Consider the following 17,570-nt stretch of genomic DNA (forward strand, 5'->3'; position numbering starts at 1 on the left):
AGGTTTGTCAGAGTGGTATAGCTGTAATTATACATTTTTCCAGTCGACATATCTACCTTCCTTTTCTGCATTTATATTTTGTACCTGGAATAATATTTGTGACTTAACAAGGATTTGCAACCCCCCTTCGAGATGAACTATGTTAAGGGTAAAATTCTCACGTCAATTCTTATTACGTTTTTCACGCTCAGGATTTTATAGTCTTGATAGTCTAGATTATTAGCCCATTTACATTATAAAATATAATCTTCTTTAGATTGGAGGTGTGATTCATGGTATGAACTATCACCTTAACATCACCTTGAGTTACAACTTAGCCTGACATTCTGGTTTGTATCCACAATATATTTTGAATTGCAATCAGCTTTCCCACAGTAATCTACTAAAAATAAAAGGGAAAAAAAATAGAAAAAAGAAAAGGAAACACACCTCCGAAAGTGGGCTTCTCTCGAGAAGCTCTAGGAGACCGTTGCAGGTGTTCCATGTGTGCTTGTCATGGAACCTTGGGCATACTCTTGTGTTTACCCTCTGGTTTACATGAAAAACATCAACGCTTTGCATGTCATGCCTTGGGAATATGTGTAACACCCCGACCCCCTCTCACAAGTCCAACATTTGAAACAAAACCATTATTGGAAAGTAGGAAAACCTCTTGAATATAAAGTGCTTTTAAATTCTTTTATATATTCATTCATTTATTTTTTATTATTATTTCATTGTGTCTCAGTTCTATTTAATTTGGTCTTACTCTATATAGGTGATACCGTTAGATCATCTTCCCTTTTATGTTCGGTATTAGACACAGGTCTATGGCTACAAAATATAAACAATACCTAGTTGATTTTACCCTTATCAGCCTTGCCCGTCCGCAGAGCTGAAAACGTATTATCTTGCTACGTGCCTTAAATCCCAAAAATGTTTGTCTATTTTTGATCAGGCAAAGTAAAGTAAATTCCACTCTGTGTTTCAGTCTCTTGTAAATAAAAGTTCTTCAAGTAGGCTGCTTATCCCTGTTTAACCCTCTGAGACGCGTGGGATCGTGGGTGATCCGGACCGAATTCACCGTCTTTCAGAGGCTGTAGCAGGTTTAGAGCTAGAGTGAAGTTACAGATATCATATGAAACTACAAAAAAACTTAAGGAATCCATTGGTACTGACCATGTCATGCTAGCTTGTCGCGAAGGAGGGTAAATAACGCTCCAAATTTGGGCTACATTTCGGCAAGGAAAAACTGGCATGGCCATTTTCAAAGGGGTCCCTTGACCTCTGACCTCAAGATATATGAATGAAAATGGGTTCTATGGGTACCCACAAGTCTCCCCTTCACAGGCATGCCCACTTTATGATAATCACATGAAGTTTGGGGCAAAAACCATGCATTTTTTTTGCATGTAGTATAAATGTGTAATTTTTGCTTATCTAAAATGATGTGTTTGAATATTTCTGCCTACTGGGGTCCCTAAACAGTCTTGGAATTACATAAATTGGGTATTACTGTCAAGACTCTTGAGTAATTACTCAAGAGACTCTTGTGGATCCAATGAGCCCAATTGTATTCATGTGCGATGATGTTAGTCCCCATAGTAACCATTTTATTGTATTGAGACCATTTTATGGAACTTGACCTCACTGTATAAAATGACCTGTGGTGACCTTTAGGATAATCACAACCTCATGAAACTTTACAGTCACAAACTAGAGACCTAGAGCATTCAGAGGATGGATGGATCAAACTACAAACCTAGAGCATTCAGAGGATGGATGGCTTTCCGAGGTAGATTGAAAATAAGGGGGTTTCTAAGCAGTTTCCAGAACAGAAGTGCTCACCATCCAATCGCCGAAAAATGAAATTTTTGCAGACATTTTTATCAATTCTCGAGTGGTAAAAAATTGTTGAATTTAGAACCAGATTTGTGTAACAAATTGTATCACCCCAAAAATTGCTGCAAAAACTTATGAGACATAATAGAGCAGGGGAATGGCCATCATATACTTCAATCATAATGTTCTAAGCCCTTTACAATGTATTTTAAATAATTCATTCATTCATGTTTATTTCTGATTTATGACTAGAACAACTAGACACACAGCGCTGAGCTGCATCTCAAATTAATCTTCACGTTCCCAGCTTTCAGATACAGGTACACCACTTCTATGTGACATCTACTGTTGACCTGCTATCTCCCCATAAACACCCCCTGTACGCCCTAAAAAAAGACAAAAACAGGTCTACTGTGGGTCTCAGAGGATTAAGGCCCATATTGTCATTTATATGTGGCAGTAAAGTAGAAAATGAGAGAACAAAACAAAACAAAAGCCATACTTCTTTCCAAACTTCTTTTTCCCTATTCTTCATCTCCTCCATCCTCGCTCAATGACTGGGCGTGTTTACAGTGGAATCTTGAAACGCCCTGTCAGGAACTCTGTCAGGGGACTCCTAGCAGCTGGAAGTTGGCTGGGAACTGGCTGGCAGCTGGAAGGCCTTTGGCTGGGAGGGGACTTTCTAGGTGGCTGCATCTGTACCTGTGTTCACTCCCAGCACTGTACACTGCATTTAAGTTAGAAAATCACTTGTGACTGTTAACATGGGAAAAGCTTGTCTTTAGTCCCAGAGATCTTTAGCAGCAGCACCAATGCGTTAAATAGAGGAGTTCAGTAGCACCAAAAGCACTAATAGCCACGTCATTCTCTCTCCAAGTCCCCGCTGCAGTCTTTTTCATTCAGCTCCTCCAACACGTTCCTCCTGTCAAAAGTGGACTCATGCCTCTTTTACTTGGTTATTGGAGAAGGTCCAATGCCCTCCTCAAAGATTTCACATTTCTCTTTCCTTCTACATTTTCACCTATTGGATGACATCCAATGAACTCCGTACTGATCTCGCTCACTCTTTCTTTCTCCCCCCTCGCCTTCTCTCTCTCTCTCCCTCTCTCTGTCTGTCTTTGCCCGGCGCACCTCAGGTTTTTAAGATCTCGGGACTCAGAGGGTGATTTCATCCTTCACTGGGCCATGAAAGCACTTTATAAGTACATCGCCACCGCCAGCGCATTAATCGCCTCGGCCATATTGATTTGGCTGTTCTGTTGTGCAAGCCAGCATATGGAAGAGAGGGGGGGGGGGGGGGGGGGGAAGGGAGAATAAGAGGAGGGTGTACAGGAGTGCTGGAGAGGAAGAAAGATTGGGGAAGGAAATAGAGAGAGCATTAGGGTCTGGTAATTAGAGTTACATAATGAGGTGGTTTGAAACTCAGGGTTAGAGGAATTAATATATGCATGTGACTTTGCTCTCGTTGAAGTGTTGAATAAACGGGTCTTGTACGGCAGAAATGCATTTAGTATATTGTGCTGCAGCAAGGGATGTAGTGCAGAAAGTTAAATGCCATACGGAGTTGTGTTGTAATGATAACATTTTATCAATGTCACTAATCAGCAGATGCAAAGATAGGTACCAAATGATTAAGATGTGTTCAAAGAGAATGCTAAGCAGGTTTTAGCAGCTGTGTGATTCCAAGTCCATAGAAATAATTTGCTCTAGCCAGCGCAAACTGGTGAAGTATGGAAGACTAAATAAAACAGACCAATGAATGAATAAAATAAAAAATGACTATGAATTAATAATAAATTTAAAACAAACATAAATCTGCCCAAACTAAATTAGTAATTCAACAATAACATAAATAAATAAATAAATACATTTAACAGTAAAGTTGCAGCCGGACAGCTAAACAATGGGGAAGCATAATCATTAGGGGTGAAAAAAACAAAACACAACGATTTTTTTTAACGATTTTGAAATACATTTTTTAATGCCAGAATCGATATATTTCCTTCACTTGCGTCTAAGCGGAGGTAGAAGGAAGTCACTGCTTTTATTGTTGTAGTCAGAGCAACGTGACGTCATATCCGTTCCGTATTAGTCAACCAAAACAAGCTGATGATAGAGCTATAGACGACCTTGTAGAGGTTAGCTGAAGTATACACGCGTGACTACATCCGGTTTTCAAAATAAGGTGTTAACAAAGGGAACTGTATATTCAAAATACATATATAGAAATAAGATTGATTGGATTATATTAACCAGAAGTATAAACCATTACATGTCCCTTATAAATTAAAAAGAAAATATCACTAATTTGTGGGGAAAATGTCTTCATTTTGTGATTTTGGGGTTTCTGGAAAAAAAAAAAGATAAATAATGCCTGACAATGACTGATATATTTGACTTCAGGACATCTACATACATGCTGAAAATCAAACATTTTTACTTTTTCCCATGGTCTAGTGTTAAAAAGTTAACAAAAATCACAATAAATCGCAATATCGAGTCGCAATACTTAAAAATCGCAATACATAACAAATCGGCACCCGAGTATTGTGATAGTATCAAATCAGGAGATAGGTGAATCATCCCAGCCATAATAATCATAACACACTGAATCTCCGATTGAACTGTCTGCAATGTTGCAATGTGAGTAATGTACACGGCAGGTGAAAAATAAGAAGAACACGTGGAATAAAAAAGACAATATATCTAGTTCAGCTGCATCATTTTTTTTACTGTCCATCACAATGTTAGGAGTGAAAGCTTAATGAGCATTCTGTTAACCACCATACACTATATAATTTTATCTCCCAACTGTCATCACCAACTGGTCCAGACTGGTCTGGAATGGATTCATTCACTCTCAATCACTCTAGCTGCCTAAATCATTTTTTAAATTTGGCACAACAATTGTAAAAGCATGAAATATTATTGAGGTTTGATGGAGGGGTTTAGTCTTTGATAGAGAGGGTAATGGAGCAGCAAAACTGTTGGTATTAACTTCCTCTGTTCTGCTGGAAATAAGGCTGTGCAGGTGTATTTGTCTTGCAGCTGGTCAATGTTCAGGAGCAGCTGTTATTGCAGAGATGACCCTTGTGGTTACTCCTCTCTCCTTTTATTTGAGGAAGAAAGAAGATGTTTTTTCTTCAACTGACACACAAAATGGGAATGTTCCAAAGTGTGGGTTATTGCTGATGGGAAAGGGATTATGGTGAAGATGTAACTTCGTTACTGTGCTTGAGAAAAAAGAGGAAACATTGGTTTCTAAGGGAGGCATAATCTTGGGATTCACCTTATTATTTAGCTTTACGCTTTGATCTAACCAAAATAAAAAAAGAGATTTTAAAGGGAAAGACAACATGATGAGGTAATCATGGCTGTAAGGAAGGAGCTGATCTAGCTTGAGATTTCTCATGTCTTTCTTTATGGAGTCCTTTTCACCCACTAACTTCCAAAGATGACATTTATGGAGTTTTACTAGCTGCCAGCCAATGACCTCTTACACTGTGAAGGCTCTGTTAAATGCATGAGTCAGTAATGGAGCAATGAGGACAAAGCCTTTCCCCTGATATTTTAAGATATTTCAACAGGATCACAGTTCATATATTGATTTTGAGAAAGGAGGCTCCAACAACACTGGCTCACAATCTAAATGTCCTTTCCCTCTGGAACCTTTCATCACCTTTATCGTCCAGAATCTGATAATTGAATTGATTCTTTTTTTTCCAGTAATTCAAACATTTTGCGAGGACCATTTTCTGCCATCAGTTATGATAATTGGCCTTAAACAGCTTGCATGTATACATCACTCAATAGAAGGGCAAATAAGCAAACGATGGTCGATTCAAATGATGAAACCATTACAGCATGTGAGGGAGTTTCAGCGAAGAGGAAATAAGAGTTCACGGTGGATACTTGTTCACAAAGACCACAACTCTTCCTGTCAAACGTTCTCGGCTTTAAAATGCAATATTGTTAATCTGCCACATTGATTCAACAGCAGCTGTCTGAAAATCCATATTTCATAGAGCAGAAGGCTCGGAGAGCGGGAGTCAGAGATTTAGCTGTATTTTGCTGCGGTGGCATTAAAAAACTGCTGAACTGTTCACTTAAAAGGGAATGAAACCGAATGGAAGTTTTGAAATATGGTATTCCTTTACCCTTTATGTGGACATTACAGCTTAAATTACTCAACAGACTGTGTTTCCAGTAGCCAGAGGGAAGAGTTTGTGCCATCAACCTCCAATTGAGGAACAATGGAACCGGAGACGTAATCATGATTGGCTGTAAGCAGCACCAGCATACTAGACTATTCACTTAAATGCTTCATAAGCAAAAGTCAGTCTCGGTTTTGAATTTCACTCCCATGTACCACTGCAGCATTGTATTTCAGCGTATTTTAAAGCAAGCACGTCCCCTTCAGTTATTATTTCTCAAATTACAAGTTCATTCTACATCAGTTAAAGTCGTAAAATGTAGTAGTTATATTTGTTAAAAAGTAACTACTAAGCAAACGTTTTGTAAAGTTGTAACGTTAACTTGAACAGTTGATAAAAAAAATGCTTAACTGAAAATGTGATGTGACAGTACTATTTTTTTTTTTTATGTGTTTATGGGCCAGTCTTGCCCGGTCCAATATGGCGCCCATGTTGACGTACGATCATAGAGTCAATGCGGCGTCTATGTAGATTATATATGTCTATACACATCTGCCAGAATATCAACTTCTATCAGTGACAAAGTTTGATTGTATTACACTGACTGTGACCTTCCTTTATTGGCTTACAAATAAAACTGAATCTGACTGTCAAATAGCTTCAACATACAAATAGTTATAGTGGCTGGGCCCAAGGTAAACTTTGTATAGAATCAAGGTGTAGAGCTCTACAACCCTAGACTCAACTCCCTCTTATGATTAGTTATTAAGCAATTTCAGTTGACCAATTGGACCTTAAAATATATCTCTAATTGTCACCTGGCTGACCCAAATGAACCTTGGAACAGTGTCTCTTCTTCAACACAGCTAAGGCAGCAATGAACTGACTCCTGCTGTATCTCCACACTATGCATGCTGTCTGTGAGAGTGAACACATGGCTGGATGTGTGTAGGTGGTCCTCATCATGGTTCTGTGTGGGGCTGAGTGTTTACCTTCTCTCTCTCAGACACCTGGCCAACACGGTGCCTAAACCTGGCAGTGGATGCAGGCGCTACTCTCGCCTCGGTGGACGGTGCCACTGCATCATGTTTCTCTCTGTTTCAATGTCACTGTTCATGTTGCTGCTCATTTTTGGGTTCACCCAGGGACATATTGCAGGCTAAATCATCAAGGTGAGGGGTTTTCTGGCTTCTGTCTTACTTGGCATACCCAGTTTCTCCCAATTTAGTTTTTTTTGTCTTTCCTGGAGGAGTTTTTCATTTCACTCAGAACGATGCAATGCTAACATTGCTAAGTCATGTACATTTACGGTAGGGAAACACTGCCCGCGTGAGGAGAGCGTGACGGCTGCCTCGCGTGACAGCTGCCTCGCTGAACTGCTGCGTGTCCCTCGTGTGGGTTGTCCACACTGGCAGCGTTTCTGCTGCTGCAGCTGCCAGCCCTTTCTACATAGAGTTTGCCTTTCATAATGGTCATTTCATTTCATTTTAAATGTCATTTCTATTTATTTTTACAGAAAAAGGGTAAGAACTAACTTGTAAATAATAGTATTTCTACAATTTCTACAAACAGTAAATCCACAATTAAAACCCCGTACTTTATTCATTCATGGAGCCGTGCAAGTCACTGCATGTTCTACAACACTGTCCTGCACATATTTCAGAATAAATGCCTTGTTTTATCAAATGAAGGGATTCTGTCCACAGATAAAAAAAAACGCTTGAATGCTTTTTATTTTTAAATGAAAGCAGGAAGTGTTGATTTAAAAATAAATCTTTACTTTTTTTCATGTACGTGACATATTCTACAGATACAGACATTGAAAGTGTAGTAATGTTGCTGATATGATGTCAATATACAGTCAAAAGATCACCTTCACTGTTTGTAACATATTCTACAGATGTCTCTAGACATTGAAACGATAGTAATGTTGCTGGTATGATGTCAATATACTGTCGAAAGATCACTTTCACTGTCTGTTGTAGCTGTGAACCGCGCTGCTACGGGGGGGAAGTGTGGCTACTCTAATCTGTTAACATGGACGCCGAAATAAAAAACAACAGGTTCCGCAGCCGCCACGCGCTGCTCACGCGTTATTATATCTCCATCATGCCTATGTTTACATGCACAAAATATTCCAGTTTTTGCCCGTATTCTGAAAAAGACAATATTCCTACTAAGTTGTTTACATGGCTAATAAAAAATTATATACCACTAATATTCACGTTTCCATGCAGCAGTCCGTACCCCCATTAACGTAACCTGTGGCAGACCTGTTCGATCATTCAAACACGGCCTCACTCTTTCAGTCTTTATCTTGAAAAGATCAGCATTGCAATATTTGCGCATATCCAAAAACTGTGCTGCTCACGCGGCCTGTGTGGCTTCTCTAACCTGTTAACAAGGGCACCGAAATAAAATAAAAAAGAGGTTCCGCAGCTGCCGCGCGCTGCCGATGTTCCCTGTCTGGCCCTGGTGTAAACTGCTATGCAGCAGCCGGGCTATTTCCCTCGACTTGGTCAACCCAGAACAGGTTCATTTATGATTTGGGTCTTAGTATTGCTCCCATAGCAGCCGTATTGTCAGCGTTTTAGCACCCTGTTGCCAATAGAAACATTAACCAGCTGGATGGTAGATGGAACTGCAAAGTCCACCTGACATGACAAGGAGAGGGTATATGCAAAGCTCCAGTGTAGTAATCTCCTATTCATGACCCGCCTCTAAACATGCGCCTCTATCTCACTTTATCTGACTCAATTCCATGCCCAGCAAGGATTTTGACATTGAATAGATATTGACATGACTACCTGCAGCTACTCTCAAAGCTGCTTGCTGGCAAAATGGAAGCTGAGATTACTTTTTACCACACCGTAGTATTGAGAAAATTGTTGTGTGTTTGGGTTGAACTCAACCATGTGTTGCATATAACTGACAATCAGAAGCTTGCTGAAATTTCTTTCTGGTGATTGCAAGGAGGAGCAGTGAAAGGAGCTGGGAGTAGTTTAAAGCCTCACCGTGTTACAATTCTATAAAAGTTGAAAAGGAGATGGAAAGATTACTGCGGTGAATACAAATGAAGCAGAGATCTGCTGGCGTGAGCTCAATGTGAGGTTATCTGGCCGGGCATGACCAAGCATGTTTTCTGGTGGAAATCACTTCTTGCTTTACATAACTGCTGGTGTAAAAGGCCAAACAGGAGCTGTGATAGTGAGGGCACTGAGTAAATGTCAGCCTACTCTACTGCATATCAATAACCTTTAACAATTGCGGTTTGCAGTCTGGTGAGTTGGCGTTACAGAAAAGGCAAGTGATTTTCATATTCAATTTTGTATACTTAATGTTTACACTAATGTTTCATTCATTAGATTCTACAGCCATGCTAGAGTCTCTGTGAGGCTATAATGCTCTTTGTGAAGAGAACAAAATAGTGGGATGGATAAAAGTTAAGGTCCAAAGTTTGTTTTTGAACTTCAACAGTGGTGGTGAAGTACGTGTTAATATGGTAGATGGTGTTATCACTTTACCTTTATAAACTTACTGTTTTATAACCTGTTTATCTATTACTTATCATTATGCATTTACGACATTCCTGTTTACATTCAATTCATTAATTTTGCAATTACTGTCTACCACAAATATATTTCATTTGATGGTATACTTTATATATGTTAAAATGTATCCCTATATTTTGATATATTCACTATTTTATGTCTTCGATTTTTACTTTTTTATTGCGTGATTTTCTTAAAGCAAGGAATTGTTGTATGTATGTATGTGTGTAAGTGTGTCCTTCACATATCTCAAGAACCATTCATCCGATCTACTTCACACTTGGCGGGTGTATTGCTGGGCACCCAAGGACGTGCGGTGTCGAAGCAATTTGGACACGTAAGAACAAACAAACTCTGAATAAACAAGCGAACAGGCTCGGGGCCCTGTGGACTGAATCGAGCATGTCGTCCGCAGCAGGTCTTTTTACAGGCCACGGCTCATTGACTGCAGTTCACTTTTGCTGCAATCGGACCGCTCCGAACGGCCACACGCTGCGAACAGCCATGCCCCAAACGGGCACTTCACAATATACTTAATAAGACTTGAAGAGCAACAATTAACACACACTGATGATAGCTAACATATAGAACAGATCTCAAGGTGAATTTCTCCTTAAGATGCAGAACAAAGCGGCAACACAAACAACTACTTGGCAGTCTCCTTCTGCCCATGACCCTGACTAGGTTAAAGAGACAGGAAATCCACTGTACAAGCAGCCAGACTCTGTCCATCGGCTCCGGTGTCTCCTGCCTTCCTGCACTGAAGCCAAATCGGAAATGTCTCCAGTTGCCTCTAAATATGACTTAGTGGTGGAATTACAACGGGTTCTTCACGTGATGCCATTGTGCCTAAAAATACTTTTTCCCACAGACTTACATTGGGAAAGAGACGTCTGTAAATGAGTGGATTATTTAGTTTGGGGTAAAGAAAACAGGAGCCCTTATTATTAGCCCTCAATCATTAGGTCCTAAAAGTTGTGAAATGTACTAATAGCTGAATCCAAAGTTATTTCCCTTCCTCCGTTCATGTGAATGAACACAAGGCTGAGGGCCGGGAGTGGGTGTTAAAGGAAACACTAGTATACTTGCTTTATGTGGCCCATGGATGCGGAAGATTGCCAGAAGATCTGGGTAATTTTATACTCTGTGTAACTTTCATAGGAAGGGGCCCCGCCTCCATGTGTATGAATAGTCACAAACAAGGCACACGCACACAAATTCTCACACAATCCCATTATTATCCATTTGCATAAAGTTTTGGACACAACAAGATAGACAAAATGTCACTGGGTTTTCTGAAAAGAGTTTGTCCCATGACTAATGAAATACGCACATGCATGCACAAATGCACTTGGGCTATAAGGTCAGCGAGTAATACTGGAACAGACTTTAGGCCATGACCACATGCACTGAGACAATTTGTGTCATTTTCTTGATATATATTTTGGAAAACGAGAACCAGACATTTCAGTAAGGACAAGAAGTAATGGGTAAATTCATAACTACAGTACATGTCAGGCCTATATGCTTTTCACTTTATGTAGGGGACATTCACAGTTGTTAGAAATCTGTCTTTTTGATCACTAACCTCATCCCCAGGCGCCGAAGAAACCCTGCGTGGACATTTTATGCTTCATAGCCTTGGCAGTCGTCCCTCCGGCAGCGTTTGTCGACTTTGTGTCATGTTTCACTGAGGGAACTTAAATAACAAAGTTCACAACAGGGACAAGAGGCAGGAAACAAAGGTGTTGCTTTGTGTCTTTGCCATATTTATTCTAGACTTGCTTTTGGTGTAAAGTGGAAAAGGCCACACATTCACCACACAGCAATATCCCTTTTCCATCCATCCATCCATCCATCCATCCATCCATCCATCCATCCATCCATTCATTCATCCATTCTCATCTGCTTATATGGGGCAGCTGGGCGCTTTACAGCAGCCCACTGCTCTTAAGGATGGGTTAAATGCGGAGGTCAACTACCACATATGTTCTGTGCCTGCATGAGATTAAATAACTCTCCACGCCAGCAGGTCGCGGTAGTCTTTGTCATTCAGAAAGGGAAACCGGAAGACCGAGGACGGCCGATTATACAAGCCGTTGTTACGATATGTACATGAAACAAAGCAGCGTCTGCCGACCATTTTCACACCACTGTCACTGACCACTTAGCTTCATTCCAGATGGCCATGTCATTGTGAAAATATTCGTGAATTGGAATGATCGGATGAGATGAAGATGAAAAATGAGAAGAGCCCTCTGTGTTTTTCCTCTTGACTTTACTCGTTGGTTTGCTTTCCTCACTTCTGTTTCTCTTCTCGTGCACTGATTCGTTAAAGCTGAACAGCCAATCAGAGTGATTTCTCTCACTGACGGGTGCCGCCGCCAATTGAACATGATGAATTGGGCCGAAAAACCTCCAACACGGACAGACTAAAGTGTGTCAGGGCCTTTAGAGATAGGGTAAGGAGCTCAAACATCCAAAGGGAGCAATATCCCTTTTGAGGGATGACATTAGATGAGGTGTATTTAATTAGCAACCTCCCTGTGCTCAGTTTGTCCCCCATAAAATCAAGGGCATGATCAATACTGTTGTCTTGTCAGTCTGTGTGAGCTAAGGTTCTTTGTAGCTCAGGGGAGACTGAAGCTGTCAACAGGATCACTTTAGATGATATCCGATATATTCCTCTTTAATGTCAGCAGTTACTGACCAGCAGTTCAGTATACCACATAGCACTCACCACTAAATATACAGTAATTCCACTAATGATTAGGTTAATGAAAAAGTAATATAATATATAAATTGTAAAAAAAAAAAAATCTCAATTGCCCTTTTTTAATCAATATGAATATGTTCTAAATATTGTTATTTGCTTAGTGTTATAACAATGAACTTTGTAAATGTTTCTTATTTCATTGATATTTATGTTTGACATTTTGTCATAACCTGAAGGTTACAAGACATTTCTGAGGACATTTTCATATTAGAAACGCTCCCCGCAGCTACCTACCCCACCCTATACCTCCAAAATCTTGTCCTCTCTCTCGGTTACACAGTGGAGAGGAGGTTGTGTTGCTCCGGATCTATCTGTTTGGCATCGCCTGGAAGCTGCTTGACATCCTCCTGGATGCATCTCTTCCTATATTATTATCATATATATCAAGGAGGAGGTTTGTACTGTAAAGGACAGAGGGTGTTGTATCCTGTACAGATTATAAAGCCCCCTGAAGTAAATTTGTTATTTCTGATTTTGGGCTTTGCAAATAAAATTGACTTGACTTGCCACTTCGCTTGATGCTGAGTATACTGATGCTGATGGCCCTATGGAACACTTCAACGTCACTTCCAAAAAAGAAAATAACACCCTGTAAATGAAGCATGCAAGAGCAGGTGCTTTCACACAGATGTGTTCTCTAACTCTAATTACAATTTACATTTAGGCAATTTAGGCAGATGCTTTTATCCAGAGCGACCTACAGTAAAGTGCAAGAGTAAGAGAGGGAAGATTCCTCAAGCATCAACTGGGTAAAGAGCCCGGTACTTCGGAGTGTAATGAGCAGTGAATGCGACATCAGTCAAGACGGTTAAATAGTAACATCTATCCCGTCAGCGGTCTAAATAATATGGTAACAGCAAGGACATATGAGCCTCTGCAGTGTGTGTGTAGAGGGTGAAGCAAGAAGTCAGGGTTGGGTGAAAGTCTTGAGGTCAGGGAGAAAGGTGGGATTGGAAGAAATGGATTTTTAGTAAGTGATGTAAAATAGACACAGACTGTGCAGCCCTGATCAATGTAGGAACATCATTCCAACTGTGGTGCTGAGGTGGTGGTGGGGGGGGGGGGGGGGGGGGGTGGAGCCATGACAGGGCAGGGTTTCACAGGGGACAGAGGCTCAGTTGACTAGCAGCAGCCAAGTGCAGAAGCCAGGCCAAACTGCTGGGTTGAATCACGGCCTTTGGGTTGCCTTATAGGCAGCAGCAGTGTTTTGAAACATAGGCGAGAAGCCAGCGAGGAAAAGATTGTGAGGAGTTATATTTTGGGGGGTTTGAAGACAAGATTGGCTGGAGTATTCTGGATGAGAAGTGGATGTGTGAAGGCCAACAAGGATGGAGTTACACACTCAAGCCTGGAGACAGGAGAGCTTTGGAACAGGAGCCGAGCAGAGCCCCTTGTTCAAGCACCGACATGTGCTGTGAATAAGAATAGGAGGATGGAACAGCGGCTGAAATGTGGGGCTTCGGAGATAGTTGGCCGTCATAGATGGTTGCAGGTTTGAGTGCCAAAACTTTTTAACGGGACCCCATTTCATTGAAGGCAAACTGAAGTTTGAATTCTCTTGAAATACAGTTTTCCACTTTTCAAAGGAAGATCGAAAATATGTAGGACAAATTTGTCAAAACAATGTCTCAGCTTCAGGGTGGGACCTTCTAAAGACTAACGCGCTGCTGACGGTCCCCGTGTGTCCAAAGAGCAACAAAGTCAGCGTATGGAGGTCGGAGTAGATGGTTGGGTCAAACAAACACATGACTTTAACCCAGGAGACCGCTGCTCAAAAACAAAACTCAACGTTGACTTATTTTACCAAACTTTTTGTTATGTAATTTACGTAGTTAAAGCTGCAGTGGGAAGAAATGGAGCAAATATGATTAAAAAAAGTAATTTTTATAAACTATAACACTATATCCTGACAGCAGTGCATGAGACAGGTAATCTGAAAAAAATTATGTTCCACCGGTGTCCTCCGGTGCTGCTAACGGCATCTGCAAGATTTCACAGACCGGAGGAAAACAAGCAATCAGAGCCGAGCTGGAGCCTGCCGTCTCTGAGCAGCTGTCAATCCCTCGCGGACTCCGATCAAACGGTGACCCGGGAGACATGTTGAGATCAGTTGAAAAAATACCAAGCGCCGCCCACCAGCCGGCGCAAACTTTCTCATTTTACAGCTAAACAGTACACTACAAGATGTTTCTGAAAACATTTTACCTTAGAAATAGGCATTACAGTATCAGAATATTAATTCATATTTAATCAGCGCTGCCCAGGTTGACCGTTTGATCGGACTTCGTGAGTGATTGACAGCTGCCGCCGTTGAATGAACAGCCAATAGGAACGCTCTCTCTCTGAAATGTCCTGTGATTGGTCAAAGTCTCCCGTCACGGGTTAGATTTGTTAAAGCCTGAAAACAGAGCCATGAGGAGGTGCAGAAGTCTAGTTTTCTCTCAGAACACTTGAATTACAATATGCTGAAAGGTTATTAAGGAGTTTTTGCCAAATTATGCCAAAAATATTCTACCTACTGCATCTTTAACTAACGCCACGTAGCCTACGTTATTTAAATAACAAACGTGGGGTACCTATTTTCACCCAAACCACAATCTTTCTTTTAAACCTAACCAAGTAGTTTTGTTGTCTAAATCTAAAGTTGTTTTGTTTGACTCACATCGTTAAGTTTCGCTTTCACTTTCACAACGTGGAAGGGGCAGTTTGGCAGAAAAATAATTAATTTTAAATTCCTTTTTGTATTTATAATTTTGACTGAATAAGTTCACAAATAAGTTAAGTCAAAATAAACATCGAGGATAGGCTGATTTCTTAGCAAAAATTAGTTTTAACTCTCAGTTTGACTTAGACCTTGTAATTTCAACTGAATTATTTCTAGCTAAAAAATATCTCACCTTGAGAACCCAGTGATGATGATCCCCATGGAAAAGAAACTGCATTCAAACTGAAAAAAAAAATTGTTAAAGGAGTGCGGAAGCTGCAGCATCTGGTGTTACAAACATAAAGCCACAATGGAGAGAGGCCAGCTCTACTGTGCTGTGGGCTAAATGTGTGTGGGAGTCCCTGGTTCAGCACAGTCCCCCACTAAATTATTTTACCATCTGGATGACTGGCTGAAATTACAGATGAGCTATTCATCCCTGCTGGTGATTCTGCTGACGTCCAGAGAGAGAATCATACAAAATAATTCAGAAAATGCACAACAAGTGTAAAATACGTGTGAATATCTTTCTCCGTCTGTCAGTCTAACCAACATTATAGGTTGGTTAGAAACTTTGTAATCATTTCTAGTACAAACTGCCTTGATGCATCTTACAAAGGCTGTGAAGAATAGCTGGTGTGTATGTGTTAACCAACTCGTTAGTGATTATCTAGCAATGAACTTAATGCTTCTTATTGGTACTTCCGTATTCAACATCATTTGAGAACGAATGCTAATGTAACCCATTAATTCAGTGCTATTACTGCATATTTAGAGTTTTCACTTGTTTGTGGATTTATTAGGGCCACCTTGCTAAAAGTAATGCAGTCTAAAGCCATTTGTGGGAAATTACAGGATGTGGTCTGTAATAGACATAGACCTTCAGCAGGACAGAGCCAAAAGTGTCCCCGGGGGGGGAGTTGAGGGAAGATGCAGAGGGAGAGACGTGAGCAAGATACTGCGTGAGGTGAATTTGAGTCACAAATTGTACTCCTTCTCAGAGTCATAAATCCATTAAATCTGAACACAGACATGATACACATATTGATATCATTCGGTGTGACCTACACCTCCCGAGGATATGATTATCTCCGATGTGCATCGCCAATAAACGACCGCAAATCTGCTTAGAAATCATAAGAAGAAATAACTCTTCAGAACTTTTCTTCACTATCAAAGTAATTCAGTGATAGTTGTCTGTACATCCATGGGTATACACTGCAAACAGGAACTGCTAATAACTAAGCCTTCCAGGAAGAGCGGCGGTCGTTGATGCCAATTTTCGTATTGGCCAAACTGCGGTACTACAACATCCGTGTCCATCACGTGATGCCATTGGGCCCAAAAATACTTTTTCCCATAGACTTACATTGGGAAAGAGACGTCTGTAACTCTTGAACACTTGAATAGCCCTTATTTAAATCATTAGGTCATAAAAGTTGTAAAACGCAATAATAGCCGAATCCGTTCACGTGAATGAGACCCAGACCGAGGCTGGAGCGAGGGCTGGGAAGAGGGAGGAGTTAGCAAGCCGTGACGACAGCGTGACGGCTGTGACCCCGTGACCAAGCCATGTGATGGAGCGGACGCTACTGCGCCCGCTCTACGGGCCCAATGGATGCAGAAGATCGCCAGAAGATCCGGGTACTTTTCCATTGTGGCATCATGCGCCACTGGGCAACTTTCAGGAATGAACGGGGCTACATCTCCAACGCTGTATCCAGCTCTCTTAAAGCGGAAGTAGGCGAGATTGGAGCAAATATGATTAAAAAAAGTTATTTTTATAAAACGGTCGCTATATCTTGACAGTAGTACATGAACCAGGTAACCTGAAAAAACATCATGTGCCTCTGTGTCCTCCGGTGCTCCTAACGGCATTTGCAAGATTTCACAGACCGGAGGAAAACAAGCAGTCAGAGCTGATCTGGGATCTGCTGTCCATCTGGCGTCTATGAGGGCTGGCTGTCAATCACTCGCAAACTCCGACCAAACGGTCAAACTAGGCAGCGCTGATCAAATATGAAACAATATTATGTTACTGTAATGTCTATTTCTCTCCTCAGATGTTTTCAGAATCATCTTGTAGTGTACTGTTTAGCTGTAAAATGAGAAAGTTCGTGACCCAGCCACCATGTTCAGGTTAGGTTGAGATGGCTTGAAGGAACGCCAAGTTCCAGTCACATCACCGGAGCACAGCCGATAGGAACGCTCTCTCTGAAATGTCCTGTGATTGGTCAAAGTCTCCCGTCACCTGAAAACAGAGCCATGAGGAGGTGCAGAAGTCTAGTTTTCTCTCAGAACACTTGAATTACAATATGCTGAAAGGTTATTATGGAATTTTTGCCCAATGATGCCAAAAATATACTGCCTACTGCCACTTTAATACATTCGTGCTAATAACTAATTCAGCATTCTTTTAATGGTTTGGTAATTTGGCAAAAATGTTGGCTCGAAAAAGTATACCACTATCTGCCTGTAGCTGACATTACAACAGCACATTTGATGAGCTTTTACAGGGTCTTGCTCTCCTGATGGTTTTAATGTTTCTGTCATCATACTGGTTC

Source organism: Sebastes fasciatus, chromosome 10 (genome assembly GCF_043250625.1).
Source record: "Sebastes fasciatus isolate fSebFas1 chromosome 10, fSebFas1.pri, whole genome shotgun sequence".
In the NCBI taxonomy this organism is placed as follows: Eukaryota; Metazoa; Chordata; class Actinopteri; order Perciformes; family Sebastidae; genus Sebastes; species Sebastes fasciatus.